Source organism: Cryptomeria japonica, chromosome 3, assembly GCF_030272615.1.
Source record: "Cryptomeria japonica chromosome 3, Sugi_1.0, whole genome shotgun sequence".
Classification (NCBI taxonomy): domain Eukaryota; kingdom Viridiplantae; phylum Streptophyta; class Pinopsida; order Cupressales; family Cupressaceae; genus Cryptomeria; species Cryptomeria japonica.
The window spans coordinates 971207642-971226832 of NC_081407.1; the positions used below are offsets into that span (position 1 = coordinate 971207642).

A 19191-nucleotide genomic window follows, 5' to 3' on the forward strand; every position below is an offset into this window, starting at 1 on the left:
GAAATAGAACCTAGGTTTTCCAGAATTATTTTGTTGGGTACTCTGCTGATATATCTCAACTTGCAGTCTCCTTTACACACATTTTTCACATCTTCACTTTTAACTTACTATAATTGTGATCGAGATATACGACTCTTAATTAATAAGGTTCATTTCTACCGCAACCATGATTTCATGCTTAGTTATTATAGCGATCTGTTGCAATAAGTTCTTTCAGGCTTCTGTGTATCAAAACAGACTAATCGAAGACCAACAAAAAGTAAATTGTTGAAGTCGAATGATTTGTGGTAGTCGGCTGGATAGAAGACCCATTGAGGACTAGGAGTAGGTTGCGTGTGATGCAGACCTGAATCAAGATCCCAATGAAGGATTGTTGATTCAAGCAGCTCACTTAAAGATCAAAAGAGATCACAAGAGCAGAGTAACAAAAGCTAAATAAAGATTCATAGATTTTACAGTAATCCTGCTGCATATAATAGTTAGACTGTTAACTCCCAGTACCGACACTCATATTGTTTAATTCCCCACCCCCCTCTCCTACAACACGACTCACTATATTGAAGAAAAAAGAGAAAATATAATGAACGAAACACCCACACAAATTGCTCATCCAAACTCACACTTCCGTCCACAATAATATGACTACAGATTTTTCTTCCAAACACCACCAAAATGACTACCATCCAAAAGACTTTACACTAGCCATCACTCAGGAACTAAATCTTTTCACACAGCAAATTATCTCTCCTTACTTTCTCAAAAATTGCTGACTCTTATTCTACCTCAGACTAAGAATGGTAACAACTAACAACTACTTCTTTCTTTTCTTTTTATCAGCCCACCATTTTCACCTCTCCACTAAAAATAAAATCCAACTTAAATAAAGAAAAATGATAAGGCTGTAAAAAGAGGCTGACCAAGTCCATGATCCTATGCAAATCTTGCTAAAAATAGGTTGAAACACCTCTGAAAACAAATTAAATATCTATCACTGTCCTAAAAAAAGTTTTAAAAATAGGTACTACTCCATCTAATGCCCATCTGACATCCCAGAAGCTGTCAATTCCAAAAATAGAATCCATTATCGGTGATGCTCCTGTTGATGATTTATAGCTACGGTCGGAATCATCTGACAAACCTAGCTAATCCAAATGTCTAATTGGCCTATTGGCCTTAGACATTTGGTGATTCGACTTACTTGCTTCAGTTAACCATGATTTGTATTTTAACTTACTATCGGAGATTAGCTGTGGTTACCATTTACCATGCTATGTCTACCATTGACGCATGTATCCGATTATCTGTTTGCATTACATATCGATGATCGGTTAATGTCACATCTGTTATTAAAATGATTATCGATCTGTTATTAATTGGTTAGTTATCATATTAACTAAATCGATTATATTATAATTGAATCGGTTTGAAAGTAAACCTGATTACAATTATCGGCTTGTGTCCTTTTGCCTTCACGTCTCGTGGTGTAGAGACACGGCCCTTAAGGAAGTCCGTAGATATATATGAGGTTGATTTTATAAAGTATGCATTGGTTATCATTGAAGAGTACAATCGACATCATTGTGGCATAAGTGAGTGATCTACAATACACTAAGTTTGTGATATTGTGCAGAATATTGTGTGATCTACAGTTACATAAATAATATAATTCAAACTGTGAATAGCTCAATATATATAGTGTAATCAGGTTTAAAGGAAATCCCGATTCATATATACTACTGTGCATAATTCAATATTACATTGCATTCTGAAAATTTATCAAGACATTTGTAATCTATATTATATTCTGTAATATAGTATTAGATTAAACCTAAGTGACTATAACTTTGAAAAGTATCATATATATAAATCTGATCTAACTTTAACAGCTCCTGCATCAGCGTGTGTTAAAAATGGGCTATGTGGGTTACAACAGAGCTATGATGGTGAATAATGGTGTTGGATAGCAAGTGGAACGAGGTTGTGCCCAAAGGTGCTTCTAATGGCTTTTCTATCAAGGGGTTGTTAGCAGTGGTAAGTCACAACAAGGCACCTCACAATTAGGTGACCAAGTTGGTCTCGAGGTTGCACTCTAGCTAGCAAGGCAACAAAAGAGTCGACAAGGGCAAAATGAGCTGTGGGAATCAACTTGAATGTCATTGGTGGAGAGGTTGGTATTGGGCATCAAACTGGGGGAGCTTGTTAATGTAATTGCTTATCAAAGGTGCCATCAAGAAGAATGTGTAGATGACTCAGAGTTACTTGCCAAATAAGGTGCCAACTTGCACTCTAGCTAGCAAGGTAACAAAAGGAGTTAAGGGTGAAATGGGGCACACAGAGTTGACTTGAAGGTCATTGGTGGAGAGGTTAGCGATGGTCATCAAAGTAGGGGTGCCTGCAAACATAATCACTAATACAAGGTGCCATAGAGAAGATTGTGTTGGTGTAACTACCTCCTAGGAGCACAATCTACAAACAACCACCTTCACAATACGAGAAGCAAACACTATTTCACCAGAATTTCATGAATTGATATTGAGATGCAAAAATAATGTATAAATCCTTGCTTATAAAGGCAAGGAGAGAGCTGGTAAACATAATCGACAACCAATTTCCAAAACCATAAAAATTAAATGCACTAATTAACTAATAATGCTGGATGCCTAAGTAAACTTAAGCATAGGTAAATGGTAAAAACTCATTTACTCCAACAGATTGTATCGATGACTCAGAGTTACTTGCCGAACCAGGTGCCAACTATTGTTGAGGAGCATAAGGCTGCTAAGAAGTTCTTTGTAGTTGGCAAGGTGGTAAATTGTGTAGTCATTAAAAGAAAAGGACAATTCTTGGTGGTTCTGTTACCAAAAATGCAACAAGAGGCCACTGTTTCTTGTCAAAATGAATAAAATGCCATTTTCTTTTTTAATGACTGTTTCTAGACGTATAGTGATGTTGCATCATTCAAAAAAATCCAGTTTTCATGAGTTCTATTCTATTTTTGGTTGCAAATATTTTTTTTGTTATATCTTTATTTTTTATAAAAACCTCTTTTATATATTTATTTTAAGTTGATTACTGTTTAATTCTAATATATAATTAATGTACAATTAGTTTTAAATTTGAATATCCCATTTCTTATGCACAACCTTTTCAAATTTAGTTTTCCATTTCATTGTCGTTGCCATTATGTTTCTTGTTTATGGTAATATAGCTTGATGGTAGCTAGGTTGCAGTTGGTTGGTGGTGATTGGAAGCAAACTAAATAGAACTTCAAAGACTGTTGGAGGGGCCCAAGCATAAGTGTTGAAATGTGGCGACTGATCAGCAAAGTACTATACAATTGTAATAAAACCCAAAAAAAGGCCGACTTTGTTTGTTGCCCTAAAAACGCATGTTATAAGCGGCTGGGATGCTTAAGGCATTGTAAGGTTGATGTACTGTTTTTGCTGGATAATAAGAAAGATTGGACGGCTGTGTATGGTGGACGTAACCCATTCTGGGTGAACCACGTTAAATCTCTGTGTTATCTGTGTCCTGTTTTATTTCTTTATCTTTTCTATTTAAATCTGCATATAATTGTTAGTTCATACTTGCTTCGGATTTGCTTGAAACCCTATCAATTGGTATCAGAGCGAGGTTTTCTGTAAATTGGCAGGACTTTCAGATTTGAGTGGGAGCAATGGAGGATTCCAAATTCAAGGTCGAAAAGTTTAACGGCCAGAATTATCAGTTATGGAAAATGCAGATGGAGGATTACCTATATCAAAAGGATTTGTGGCGGCCATTGGAAGGAAAGGCAAAGAAACCGACCACAATATCAAATGAAGAGTGGGACATTTTAGATAGAAAGGCATTGGGATCCATTCGATTGTGCCTTGTGTCGTCTGTAGCATTCAATATAACAGAAGCAAAAACGACTGTAGATTTGATGGCAACATTGGCTAAGCTGTATGAGAAACCCTCGGCTTCGAATAAGGTATTTCTTATGAAGCGTTTGTTTAATTTGAAAATGAGTGAGGGAAGATCTGTAGCGGAGCACTTAAATGAATTTAATACAATTACCAGTCAATTGTCTTCGGTAAAAATTACCTTTGCAGAAGAGGTTAGGGCTCTCTTGATTTTATGTTCTTTGCCAGAAAGCTGGAATAGCTTGGTTATGGCTGTAAGTAACTCTGTCTCTGGTAAAAATACTTTGGTATTTGATGATATTGTTGGTGTTATCCTAAGCGAGGAAATGCGAAGGAAAAGCACAGGCGAGACTCCAATATCATCGGGTAGTGTTTTGAATGCGGAGAACAGAGAAAGATCAAAGGAAAGAGGAAAAGGGCCCTGGGAATGAGAAGTCATGAGGGAAGTCAAAGAAAGGATGCTCTCAATCTAGAGGAAAGAAAGATTGCTGGTACTGCGGAAAGCCTAGTCATCTAAAGAAAGACTGTTGGTCTCGGAAAAACAAAGAAGGAGACAAAAATGAAAATGATAGTAAGGAAGCTAATATTGCAAGTAATACTTTACAAGATGCTTTAATCTTATGTTTGGATAATGTTAATGATTCTTGGGTAATAGATTCTGGGGCTTCATTTCATGCTACACCCCATAGAAAATATTTTCTAGATTATGTTCAAGGTGATTTTGGACAGGTATATTTGGGTGATGATGAGCCCTGTCAAATTGTTGGAAAAGGAAAGATAAAGATCAAGTTGCAGAATGGTAATGATTGGTTTCTGCAGGAGGTAAGACATGTTCCTAATTTAAGAAGAAATTTAATTTCTGCAGGGCAACTAGGTAGTGAAGGTTGCATAGTTACCTTCTCAGACAGTATGTGGAAGGTCACTAAAGGATCATTAGTAGTAGCTAAAGGTGCAAAGGTAGGCACATTATATCTGTGTACTGGTAACATTTACTCTACCTTAGCTGCTACAGATAAAGTTACTGCAGGGACAACAACAATAAATGTTGCAAGAACAGATTCGATAATGTGGCACCATAGGCTTGGGCACATGAGTGAGAAAGGGATGAAAATCCTTCACTCCAAAAATCTATTGCTAGGACTAAAGAAGATTGATTTAGAGTTCTGTGAAAACTGTGTTTATGGTAAACAAAAAAGAGTCAGATTTCTCAAGGTTGGGAAAAAGAAGAAGAGTGAGAAGTTAGAGCTTGTACATTCAGATGTATGGGGACCGGCTCAGGTATCTTCTCTTGGTGGCTCTTGTTATTATGTTATTTTTATTGATGACTCAACCAGAAAAACATGGGTATATTTCCTAAAACAAAAATCAGATGTTTTTGAAACTTTTAAGAAATGGAAAGCTTTGGTTGAGAATGAGACAGGAAAAAAGTTGAAGTGTCTCAGATCGGCTAATGGAGGTGAGTATTGTAGCAAAGCATTTGAAGATTACTGTTCCTTAAATGGGATTCGAAAGCAGAAGACAGTTCCAGGAACTCCACAGGAAAATGGTGTGTCAGAGAGAATGAATAGGACCATCATGGAACGTGCGAGGAGCATGAGATTGCATGTTGGATTGCCCTTACATTTTTGGGCAGATGCTGTACATACTGCTGTCTATTTGATAAATAGAGGACCTTCAACCCCTTTGGATGGTGGTATTCCAGAGGAGGCATGGATTGGTAAAAAGGTAAATTATTCTTTTCTAAAAACTTTTGGTTGCGAAGCTTTTGTCCATGTTGATAAAGAAAACAGAACCAAGCTTGATGCTAAATCTCAGAAATGTACCTTCATTGGATATGGGATAGATGAATATGGCTATCGGTTATGGGATTTTGAAAATAAGAAAATAATTAGAAGTAGAGATGTTATATTCAATGAGAAGGTTGTGTATAAAGAACAAATGCAGGAAAAGAAGCATGAACAGGACAAACAAGAATATGTGGTGTTGGATGAGATTCCTGAAAATGAAATGCCACAGGTACCTGATGCTCAGCAACAACAGATTGTCCCACAAACTCCTGCAAGTGTTAGACGTTCTACGAGGACAAGTAGACCCCCTGAAAGATTTTCTCCTTCTTTGTATTCTATTTTATTAACGGATTCTGGTGAACCAGAAGAATATGAAGAAGCAATGCAGGTGGATGCCAAACAACAGTGGCAACTAGGCATGAAAGAGGAGATGGACTCCTTGATGAAAAATAAGACTTGGGACTTAGTCCCTTTACCTGCAGAAAAAAGAGCCTTGCCTAACAAATGGGTTTATCGACTGAAGGAGGAGGAAGGAGGTCAGAAAAGATATAAGGCCAGACTTGTGGTAAAAGGTTTTGCACAGAAAAAGGTATAGATTATGATGAAATATTTTCTCCAGTTGTAAAAATGACTTCAATTAGAACTGTACTTAGTCTTGTGGCTGCAGATGATTTACATCTTGAACAATTAGATGTCAAAACAGCTTTTCTCCATGGAGATTTGGAGGAGGAAATTTACATGTTGCAACCACAGGGATATGAGGTCAAAGGTAAGGAGAACTTGGTGTGCAGGTTGAAGAAAAGTCTGTATGGCCTAAAGCAAGCACCCCGACAATGGTATTTAAAATTTGATAGTTTCATGGCTGAACACGGTTATCATAGATGTTATTCTGATCATTGTGTATATTTTAAGAGATTTGATAATGGCAGTTATATTATCCTATTGCTTTATGTTGATGACATGCTTGTTGCTGGGTCTAACATGCAACATATAAATGATCTTAAACAGAAATTAGCCAGGTCATTTGCTATGAAGGATTTGGGTGTAGCTAAGCAAATTCTCGGTATGAGGATTACACGGGACAGGAAAAATAGAACCTTGAATTTGTCCCAAAGTGAGTATATAAAGAAGGTGTTGAAAAGATTTAACATGCAGGATGCAAAAGCAGTTAGTACACCTTTGGCTAGTCATTTCAAATTGACTAAGGAGATGTGCCCAAAGGCACAGGAAGAGGTTAATAAAATGTCTAACATCCCGTATTCATCAGCTGTTGGTAGTCTGATGTATGCAATGGTATGCACAAGGCCAGATATTGCACATGCAGTGGGAGTTGTGAGCAGGTTTATGAGTAATCCGGGTATGGAACATTGGAATGCTGTAAAATGGATTCTTCGGTATTTGAAAGGAACTACTACGAAGGCATTATGTTTCAAAGGATCTAATGCTGCTCTAAGTGGATTTGTTGACTCTGATCTGGCTGGTGATATTGATTCACGGAGGAGTACTACAGGGTATGTTTTTACTATAGGGGGAACTGCAGTCAGTTGGATTTCTAGGCTGCAAAGGGTTGTTGCACTTTCAACCACTGAAGCTGAGTATGTTGCTGCTACAGAAGCCAGCAAAGAAATGATTTGGTTGCAATATTTTCTGAAAGAATTGGGTCAGACACAAGAGGATAGCCCATTATATACTGATAGCCAGAGTGCCATTCATCTTGCGAAGAACTCTGCTTTTCATTCAAGGACAAAGCACATTTAGCTCAGGTACCACTTCATTCGGACTGTTTTGGAGGAGGGTCAGTTACGGCTTGAGAAGATTCACACAAGTGAGAATCCTGCCGATATGTTCACAAAGGCAGTTCCACAGGAGAAGCTGATTTCTTCATCAGTTTCTGTTGGTCTTCTTGATTGATAATTGTGGAATTTATACCAGTCAAGTCTTAGTGTTTTATCCAGTGGATGTTGCATGTACAGTGGTATCGTGTAGTTTCAGTCTCCAAGTGGGAGATTGTTGAAATGTGGCGACTGATCAGCAAAGTATTGTACACTTAGCACGTATCCTTGCCGGGCTGGGCCTTGGGCAGGGGTTCGGGGGCGGCAGCCCCCGAGAAATTTTTTTTTGCCGTTTTTTTGATGAAAACCGACAATTGTAATAAAACCCAAAAAAAGGCCGACTTTGTTTGTTGCCCTAAAAACGCATGTTATAAGCGGCTGGGATGCTTAAGGCATTGTAAGGTTGATGTACTGTTTTTGCTAGATAATAAGAAAGATTGGACGACTGTGTATGGTGGACGTAACCCATTCTGGGTGAACCACATTAAATCTCTGTGTTATCTGTGTCCTGTTTTATTTCTTTATCTTTTCTATTTAAATCTGCATATAATTGTTAGTTCATATTTGCTTCGGATCTGCTTGAAACCCTATCAATAAGCAGGAAATTGAATTTTCAAAAAATAACAGCTCCCAAAATTTATGAATTCCATAATTCTCACAAAAAAGTTCAAGAGTAGTTTCTAAACAAAATATGCCCCTAAATTTCACACCTTTTCCCACTGCAATCATTGTTTTTCCTTAATTTCTTTTTTGAAAAAAAAAAAAAATTAGATCTGAAAAAAACCTGAAGGTCCCAATAACCCTATCATTGGAGCTTCAGTTTCTATGAAAATATACTTGTTGCTATGGTTTTGGATGGCCTAGTGTCATGGTAGAAAATGACTAAAAGCACTCACGACTTCGAATTTGATAATGCCCATCCTTGAAAATTGCAGCTTCGACTTGGCAACGTGACATGACAAAGGACTAGGAAGATTTGAAACAAAATGGCTCTAGCTCTAATAGCATTGTCATGCCCGTCCGCCCCCTCTGATCTGACATTAAATAAACAATAAATCAATCATTTGAAATTGTCTTACAAATTGTAAGACTTCACATTTTCAAGAATCGTAATCATGAAGAATGGAAGATGTTATGTAAACGATGAATCGTTTCCACTCTCCAAATGTCAGTGATCTCACACTTAGTGACCAGCAACTTGTTTAGCCTAAGTTACCAATTCGGGTACGAATACGGATACGGAATCTGGTACGGATTCGCAGATTCAGCAAAAAACAAAATTTCCTTGGGTACGGGTACGGGTACGTCCATATATATATATATATGTTCAAACATCAAAATTATAAAATATAATTATTTAATTTATAAACTATCACTACCATTATTGATAATTACAATGATACAATGCATACAAATATGAAATATACAATGTGACTTTCCATACATAAATGATAAATGATAAATCCATAATTGCCAATGCCAATAAATATTCATTTATCGTAAATGTAATAACTAATATCATATTCATAATTTGCAAAAAAGATAATATTCAAGTTTCACAATGTCATGACACAATAAAAATTCAAATTACAAGCCATCTATGGGATTTAAACTCCATATTCATCTTCATTTGAAGCATCCAACCCAAGCCCAAGGTCATCAAGTGGTTCAAATTCAGCATCAATTGAACCAGTATCGATTGGAATGCCACTCCCACTAGCTATGTCTCTCTCAAGTTCCATAGCTGCCTTGTCTATAGAGACTTGGGCAAACTGTGCAACTGTAGCATCTAAATCAGCACACTAAGGGGCTAGATCCCAATTTTTTGTTGCACCCACACTATATTCAGGGTCCTTATGTCACAATAAACGAAGGTTGGAGTGTACGTAGACCAAATCCCCAGCTCTCTTTGCACCCAAACGATTACGTTTGATTGAGTGGATGAATGAGTATGTACTCCAATTCTGCTCAGCTGAAGAAGAACTTGCAACCTGTTAAAAGTTAAAACATAATTAGAAATTTTTAAATTATAAAATAAAAATATGATAGCATCAAATGGAATTGGAAAACTATAAAAGTTAAAAATTAAAAGATGTATACTTGGGAGAGAAGTTTAATTGCAAGAGGCTGCAAGTAAACGAAGCCTTGACCATGTACATACCACCACTCGTCAACATCTATCCCATATCTAGCATTGAGAGCTACAACATCATGATTTTTTGTGGATACAAATTGGCCAAACTCCCTCAAGACAACATTTCTTGTCTCCTCATCTTGATATATCTTTATAAAGGCAACCCTATAGCCAGAAGCAACCTCTGCATCTCTATATGGTGGCACCCTCCTTGGTGTTGCAAGCATCTCTGCACTATAAAATTTTGGCGTCAAAGCAAATGCTAAGAGATGTAAGGGGGTGGTCATCTTGTTCTAATGGTCAACAACAATTTTCTGCACAACTTTGAATAATGTTTCCGTTGGGTCATTAACTTTTCTTTTTATTACTTCTCTTATTTTCTCCACCATGCAATCCGTGCCATCATAAATCTCACCCAAACATGGGCAATCAGTAGCAGCATACCTAATCATGCTCATAATGGGCTATAGGAAATTCAAAACATATTCCACATTATCCCACCATTTCTCATCAAAGATCAATGCTCTTACTTTTAAAGCTCTTTCTGTGTGGGATTGCTTCCATACACTCCACAATCCATTGATGACTATAGAACTCAAGGCCTCTCGCACCTTCACAAGTCATCTTAAGATGAGCGTGTGAGATGCAAATCGGGTTTCAGCAACCTAACATGACATAAAAAAATACACAATTTATTTCAATTACAAAAAATAAAAACTAAAAAATAAAAAATAAGATTTATAATTAGTAATTACCTTCAACAACTCCAACTTGGAGAAGGCCCTAAAAATGGCTTGTGACATATGATGATTAGTCACAAACATTTGGATCTCCTTGCCCTCCACGTATAGTTTTTTCACCCAATCAGTTTGTGTGCCAATCTTTTGCATGATTAAATTGAGTGAGTGGACTGCACATGGTGTCCAAAAGATGTGGCCATATGTAGCCTCCACTATAGTCCCTGCTGCCTGTTGTGACGTATTCACACATCACCCCATTGCAAATGGGGACCCCTACTTTTTTGCTTTATGGGGTTTGTTTTTGGGTCTTTTAGGGTTTTGTCTATTAGCCTTTGCATGCTGAGTGTTGCCAGAGGGATCACTAAGAGAGCAGGCTCTGTTTTAGCTAAAGGTGAGTCAGTGGATGCTTCGGGTTAGGGTCATCTTTGAAAGTCTTCCTTAGGACAAGGATTTGCTCTTGTTGCTAATTGTGTCTTGTTTGAGTTTGAGGAGGTCAATGAAGCTTGGTGAGTGAATATCATCTTTGAAGATCCGAGTTAGGTCAAATTGGTGAGTGATGAAGTCTGGAATGTCATCCTGATCTTCAAATGTCCTGAAATTTGGCATTGTCTGGAATGTCATCCTGATCCTGAAATTTGACTAAGTCTGGAAAATTGAAGAATCCTCCAAAAACTGGATTTTGCATTATAACTCATGGAGGTCCGAAACCACTCTCAAACATCCTGACAGTATATATGGAATATAACTTAAAGTATAAGGAAATGACTTATACTTAAATGTTATATTCCATATATGAATCCTGACGGAGAGACCAAAATGTCAAATTTCGCTCCTGACCCTTCCAAAGGGTCCAAAGCGAATTTCAATTTCGCTCCTGGCCCTTCCAAAGGGTCCAAAGCGAATTTCAATTTCGCTCTTGGCCCTTCCAAAGGGTCCAGAGTGAAATTCTCCATAAGACATTCTACTTTGACCCAAACTTAGAACTAACTCATTCTCAGGCATTATTGAGGGCAAAACACTTGTTTGGATGAAGAAATGTGAGAAATGAGGTCAAGATTTGAGCCTAAATGTGAATTTCGCTCCTGACCCTTCCAAAGGGTCTAGAGCGAAAATCCCCATAACTCTCATTTCCTTCCTAGTTTTGGCCAAGCGTTGGTTTCTAAGGCATGTTGGAAGGTGGATTGATGTGTTCTTGCCTTGAGAGGTGGTTGAAAGCATTGGAAGATGAATATTTTTGCCTAAAGGGTGAAATTCGCTCCTGACCCTTCCAAATGGTCTAGAGCAAAATTCATTATAAACCTCATTTGCTCCCTTTCTTAGGCTACAAACCTTGTTCCTTGGGTGGAGAGTGATGTATTTTTGCCTTCCAGAGAAGATTGGAGTTGAAGAGATGAAGAGTCAAGCCTAGAGTAGGAATTTCGCTCCTAACCCTTCCAAAGGGTCCAGAGTGAAATTCCACAAAACCACTCTTTTCTCCCAGTTTTGTACCAAGTCAAGTGTGGGTCAGGGTGAGATAGGATTGGATATGTCCTTAGGAATGACTTTGAGTTGCTAGTGATCAATAAATTTGAAGGAATTGAGCAAAAACTAGGATTTCGCTCCTGACCCTTCCAAAGGGTCCAAAGCGAAATTCCTAAGATCACCTATTTCCCCTGCAAATCAAGTCAAAATTTTGGTTTTTATGGCTTAGGGAAGAATGGAGCAAGGTTTCCTTGTCCTTTGAAGTGAGTTGAAGTGAGAGACATGATAGAATTTGTCCTAAAATGCAAATTTTGCTCCTGACCCTTCCAAAGGGTCCAGAGCGAAATTCCAGGAAGACACCCATTTCTTCCTTGTTTGGACCAAGATCTTAGTCCCTTGGGCGTATTTGGAAGTAAATCAACATGTTTTTGCCTTAGGAAGTGAATGAGGGCGAAGGGAATGAAGAATCAAGCCTAAATCTTGAATTTCACTCCTGACCCTTCCAAAGGGTCCAGAGCGAAATTCTCAATTTCACCTAATTTGCTCATGATGAAGGTCAAGAGATGGATTCCCAAGCCTTGGTGGAGAGAAGACTAGTGTATGCTTGCCTTGGAAGACATTTTGGAGTGGAGAAGTGATAGAACTTGAGCCTAAACAAGAATTTCGCTCCTGACCCTTTCAGAGGGTCCAAAGCGAAATTCCTAAGTGGTCTAATATTTTGCCTAGGTCCTTGAGCAAAACCTATTCCTTGGCAATTTTGGGGGTGAATGACTTGATCTTGGTGAAGTAATGATGAAAATGAGGTCTGATTGAGCAACTTTGTCAAAATTCGCTCTTGACCCTTCCAAAGGGTCCAGAGCGAAATTCTAATAGGGCCTGTCCCTGGAGAGGATTTTGAGCAAACTTCATTTTAATGTCTTCTTGTTGATGATTTAAGGTAGGAAATGCTATGTTAGAATGAATTCATTATGTGTCCTTAATCACCTTTTGGTTGGTTTTGCAGATGGAAGAAGACCAGGCCAAGGCAAGGACGACCTCTTCCAGTCCATCATCATCAAGGACGTTCCACATGCACAAAGGGAGGACTCAAGGTTCTTTGAAGCGTTGGAAGACTAGAGGTGTTCAAGGAGTTCAAGTTAGCCTCAAGACCTCATTCTACCACAAGATGACAGAGAAGAATGACCTTACCAACACTTCAATGCGAGGTATGCTATCAAAGAAGGAACACTTAACAGTAAGGAAGCCTCATCAAGCATATGGGAGTCAAGGAGGTACGTTGTTCATCATTCATCACGTCAAAGACAGAGGAGGATCAACCAAGACACAAGCGTTAGACAAGGTGGCATCCCAGTCATCATTCCTCCGGTCGGATTGGTCCATCTCAGCATGACCAGATTCAATGATCTAATCTATTGGAGGTGGCACAAACTTCGGTGTACCTACCCATGCTTCCTATTGGTCCTCACTCTTGGAATGTAATTTTCTCATTGGCTAGAGGAAGTTTGTTGTAACAAACCCTAATTAGGGTTTCTATCTTGTAATCCTAACCATTGATTCTAAGACAATCAAAGCCGTCTATCTGTAAAGGGCTCTCTATATAAAGCCCTGGCTCCTCATTTGTAAAGGTTAATAGTTAATAGTTAGCTAATAGTGAATAGTCAGAGAGTAGGAAATAGTTAGAGTAGAGTAGAAAGAGAAGGCAAAGATTGTTGTCAAGATATTGTTGCAAAAGACTTGTAAACTTCATTGAAGAAATGGTGAATTCTATGGGTCGATTCAACAATTTGCATGGTCTCTATACTTCTCAAATTTGATTTCATGTTATTAGGTGAATGGAAGAAATTTGTATGACCAACGGTGAAATTCATATATCCATACTAGTAGCAGTTTGTTGATTGCAAACTTGCCTTGTGTAGTCAACTGGAATCATTTAGCTTAAGCTTAACTTCAATTATCGCTTCTTCATTGATATGCATCAACCTGATGGTGTCCATGCTTGTAGCGGTGATCTAAACATCATAAAACTTTCCTCAGAAGATCGCACTAATCTTGTGGAGATGATCCTAGGATGTCAAAGCAAGACTTAGTTAGAATTTCATCAAAGGTCATTCATTGCTCTTACGTTCTTAGTGTTAGAAATAGATCCCGTTCCAACCCTTATCCTTTTTCCTTTTTTCAAAATCAAGGGTCGTTGAAATTCCACGTTCCAGTAATATCCAAAGCAAATCAGGCTTTCAGGTCGTCGAAAGTAAGTCCCCTTGTGATTCCAGCAAAATCACATCGTACCGCAAAGAGCTTATCCACACGTAGAGAACCTACATATCAGAACCTTGGAGTTGCTCCGACTGATCCTTCGGCGAGATCTTTAGCAGTTGGGAAAGTTTGTTCAAGAGAGGATAAGGTACCTTTAGGTATTTTATTCTGTGTTTGGTCGTGTACAAAAGACACATCAACACTGCCCTACAATTTTTAGCATTGTCCGTTATGACTTGGACAACATTTTCAGGCCCCACCATGCCAATGCATTCTATGAGGATATTGGCAATGAAACTTGCATCTTTCTCTTGCCCCTCACAATCCACCGCTTTCAAAAACATTGCCCCTTTAGGGCACACTGCTATAACATTGATCAATGGCCTATTTTTACAATCTTTCCATCCATCAGAAACGATGGTCACACCTGTTCCCGGCCATGTATCTTTGATGACTTTCAACTGTGACTCTACAGATGCTTTCTCCTTTGCCAATAAGGTGGTTCTCACCTTTTCACACCTTGGACAAACATAATTAGAAGGTGTATTGCAAAGGGTATGTACCATGTCTCGAAAGTAAGGTGATCTAACAAGGTTGAAAGGAAGCCCATTGCCATAAAGGCAACGAACAATGCTTTGATCTGCAATCTCTCTCATTTCATTTTTGAAGGCAATATCCAATGGGCCTCTTTTCCGTGAAGCCACAACATTCTGATTCTCTAGTGCAACAATTGGTGGTTTTGGCATGAAAGGATGTGAATCGACTGGTCTTGTGGAGCCAGTACTACTAGAAGGCCTCTTAGTCTTCGAGCTTGACTGGACAAGAGGATGATTAGTCTTTGCTTTGCCACTTCTCCTATCAGCTTCCTCCTGTTCTCTAATATATTCCAAAACTCGAGCTTTTGACAACCCCTTGCCATTTGATCCCTTACAAAATTTTATTCCATGTTTGGAGATGAAGCAAAGGTGACCTTTCACTCGATAGTATGAGCTGGTATACTCAATGCCACAATGGTTACACTGCCAAAGAAAACTCCCACCACTAGACACTAGCTTGATCATTGTTGTATAATGCCAAAGTGGTGAATCTAGATCAATTTTAAAGGGCTTATTTTCAGTTCGGACTTGGGCAATTGAACTAGAGCTTGCACTTGCACTTCCAGTTCCAGCCATTATGTATGATTATATGAATAATGCACCTAAAATAAAAAGAGAAAACACAACATTATTGAAAAAAATTGAAAAAAATTTGGCATTATAACCCCATATTATGCATATAAAGTGTAAAATAACATACAAGTCTTCTTTAAATTTTTTTTAAAAAACTTAATTTTTCTTTAAAAAAAGGTTGAAAAACTTCTTGAAAACTTGAAAAAAAATCAGATTCACTCGCCTTTGATGGCTAAATCTTCCTTCTCCAATGATTCCTACGCCTTTGATGTGTGTCTCACACCTTTGTAGTCTTCACCTTCGAAGAAAAATGCAAAAACTTCAAAACCTGGCTGTAGAGAAAAAATCTTCAAAAATGCAAATGAAATAAGCTGAATGAATGTTTTGATGCATTTCATGAATCATAAGGGGCGAAATTAGGGCTTAGAGGTTAAAAAAAATACAAAATAGTGTTTTTAATATTTTTTGCAGCTTTATGAACCATGGGCCGTGTTTTTGGGAATCCACAGGCCTTGGTCCGCCCGGGTCTGCCTGGGTTCCCTGTGGATTCCTCTTGGGTCCTTCCCAGGTGGCTAGGTCCCACGGAGGACCCAGCCACCTAGGAAGAACTCGGGAGGAATCCACCCGGAAGTAGGCTCAAACGAGGACCGGAGTAGAATCAGAATCAGGACTCAGGGTTTTTTGAGAAGAATCAATAACTTAGTATTTAGCATAAGAAATATCATTAAGGGGTGGTTCAATTAACATAAGGAATATTATTAAGGAACAATTCATTAAGACTAAACAAAGCGACTAAAAGCCAGTGATTAACTATGAGAAAGGTAGTGGTTGAACAGGGACCAGACACCTCTCCTACAAACAGTGCAACCGTTGGAAAGATCATGACTGTCCAGCATAAATTGAAGGTTATAATGGACCAGTCCAGCATTCCAGAACAGATCATGGAATGAGATCAGATTTGGCATTAATAATAAATTAAGTACACAGAAGATTCAAACCTATATTGTGGTTTTTGGTATGAGTTCCCTATACAAAGCATAATGAATATTATTTATATCTGCTCATTGCTGATTAAGGATGTGTTGTTGTTTATGATTGTTTATATAGCATGATGAATATTATTTCTATATATTCATTGCTGATTAATACCGTGTTGTTGCTTATGACTGTTTAATATACAGATGTATAGAATACATGACATAATATAGAATGCTCTATATATATTTTGCTTAATTATTATAATCAGCTATGGTAGGGGTAATGAGGGATTACAAGGAGGGGAAATGGCAATGGGGTCTCTTCTAGGTGCACCAGCTCCATCTCATGGTAGTAGACTGGGGAGTCCCATGAGGCCAAGAAGGTACAAGGGGTACTGCCATTGGGCTTAGAAGGGATGGACTTCCAAGGCATCCTATTCTGAATATGCCTCAACCCTCTATCATGGTGGATTAATACACTAAGAAATCTAATTGTAGTAAGTGGGAGATGGATGACAAGATGAAGGAGAACAGTTATAGGACACCTCACTAGGTACACCACCTTATATGGATGGCATGGGCCACCTTATATGTTGATGCGTGTTTTGTGACACTCACCAACACAAAATAAAATACCAAGTATTTTATCCTCTCTTGAACAAGGAAACCTCAAATGCTAAACGATGTGATCAAATAAGACAACCCAAGGTTTACAATGCGAACGATGCGACTTTACGATGGATAGACTCAGTGAATGATGTGATTTTGCTGTTTACACAAAGGGACTTATGCTTAGCTAGAACTGGAATACTTAACTAACTTAATTTCATATTGTAAACATCCATCCAAATACCTAGTAATCCAAATGAACATCCACAATTGAACTATTGCTAAATTAGGTTCAGACTAACCATACATTGCAATTTGCAATCAACAAACTACAAATGGTATGAACAAAAATTCCATCGAATATCATCACATTTCACCATTACAATCAATGAACTTTAACTAAAACTTGAGAAGTAGAAACCATGCAAAATGTTGAAACAACACACAAAGATCCACCACATCTTCAATGAAAATCATGTATTTATTCCATCATAGTTTTGGTAACTTTTTTGTCTCCTCCTACTACTTGCTACTTCTAACTATCAACTATTCTCTATTAACTATTGTAGCTCCTCTATTAACCCTTACAAATGAGAAAGAGCAAGCCTTATATAGACCTTGAGTTACAAAATAAAGGTCTAAATTGATTCTAAATCATTGGCCAAGATAATTCTATGAAACCCTAAAGTAAGGTTGTTACAACAACCGCCACCTACATTTAATGCCTTCCAATGAGAAAATTACATTGCTTGAATACACATCCTTTTAGAGAAAGGATCAATGATAATTAACATATAGTTGATGACACATTTTACAAGGAGTAGATAAGGATAGGCATCCACATGTCCGCTTGTCTTCATTGTAGGATGAGTTAGGTTCAACAAACTTGGACATGTTGACTTGTCGTTATTTGATTTGTGGATGATGAGTGGATGCCACCTCAACTTGTATATCTTGTAAAGTTCCATCGTTCATCACAAAGAAGTCCTTGGATCTTACCAATATCTCTTGATACTCAACATTAATCCTTCTTTTTGACTGATTGTGATGGTTCATATTCCCAAATTGCATCATCTTGAAATCCTTTATGGCACAATGCAATCCCTGGCATCCTCCTTTGTGATGTTCTTGACCTCGATATCATCTTGCCTTCTAACTTTCTTCATATTTGGAATCTTTCATCTTGAAAGTCATCTTGTATTGATCTTGTTTGGACGCCTTGAGCTGCATTGCGTATTATTAATCATGTTGAGTCTTTCACTTCTTCAATGACTTTGACCCAGATATCCTGGTTGTTGTAGTATATTCCATATTGAGTTCCCTCCTTTGACCTTGGATTTCCAATCCGAGGTTGTTGTAGAATCTTCCTTGTTATCCTCTTGAATGTCTTGATATCTTTCTCACGTTGTGAAGTCCTTGTCCATGCTGTCATCTTGAGGAAACCCTTGATGTTGCAATGTCTTTCCTCTGCATTTGACATTCTTCCTTTGTCTTGAGTATCCTTGAACTTAAACACCTTGAACTAGTCCTCTTTCATGTTGTGAAGTCCTTTCCATATTCCATACGCTTCCTTGCACTTAATTTCTTTCAATCGTTCCTGAAAAGAGAGAGAGCATCTTAAATCATGAAAGAAAAATGAAGCCCTAAGTTAATCATGACAAAAACTGAAAGTTCAAAGCTCTTGCATTCAAATCCATACTGATAATAATTGTGAAACAACATGAACAATATCACCAACAATTCATAAAAATTGTTCCATAAAACCTTTTCTACAATCTGGAAATGATAATTTCAGGTCTGAAAATGCTGTTACAAGTCTGGAAATTGATCAATCTGCTGGTGAAATTTGCTTGTCCTTAGGTCTGATCCAGAAATTCGCCTTGCAATCTGATTTATTGTGATAAAAATCACTTCAACCTTATGTAGTTTTCTCTTGAAATCAGATAGAAATCACCTTGAAAATGTTGTGTTGTAAGCACACACAATCCATTGCAAATGGGGACCCCTACTTTTTCGCTTTCTAGCTTAGTGTTTTTGCCTAGTTGCTTAGCTTGGCAATAGTTTAATGGCCTTTTAGCCTTTGTTTGTGAGAGCGGTTTTCGTCTTGTCATTTTGGGAATAATGCTTTGATCAATCCTTGAAATGCTTTAGAGTGCAATGTCTTGTCCTTAGGGTGTTATCAAGTCTAGAATTCAAGTTTCGAGTCCAGATCCACGAATAGGCATCAAGACTAAGAGTTGAGGTAAAAAATGCACAAGGTTGTAAAAGTTGCTAAATGTATATGTTGTCAAAATTATTGTCAGGAGCAAGTTGTTAAGAACTTG

At 37.9% G+C, this 19191-nt stretch overlaps 1 long non-coding RNA gene across 1 annotated transcript in view; it reads left to right on the forward strand.

Moving 5' to 3' along the window:
• LOC131873916 (uncharacterized) overlaps positions 1–19191 on the forward strand; it is a 71821-nt gene that overhangs the window by 965 nt on the left and 51665 nt on the right. The window lies entirely within an intron of this gene.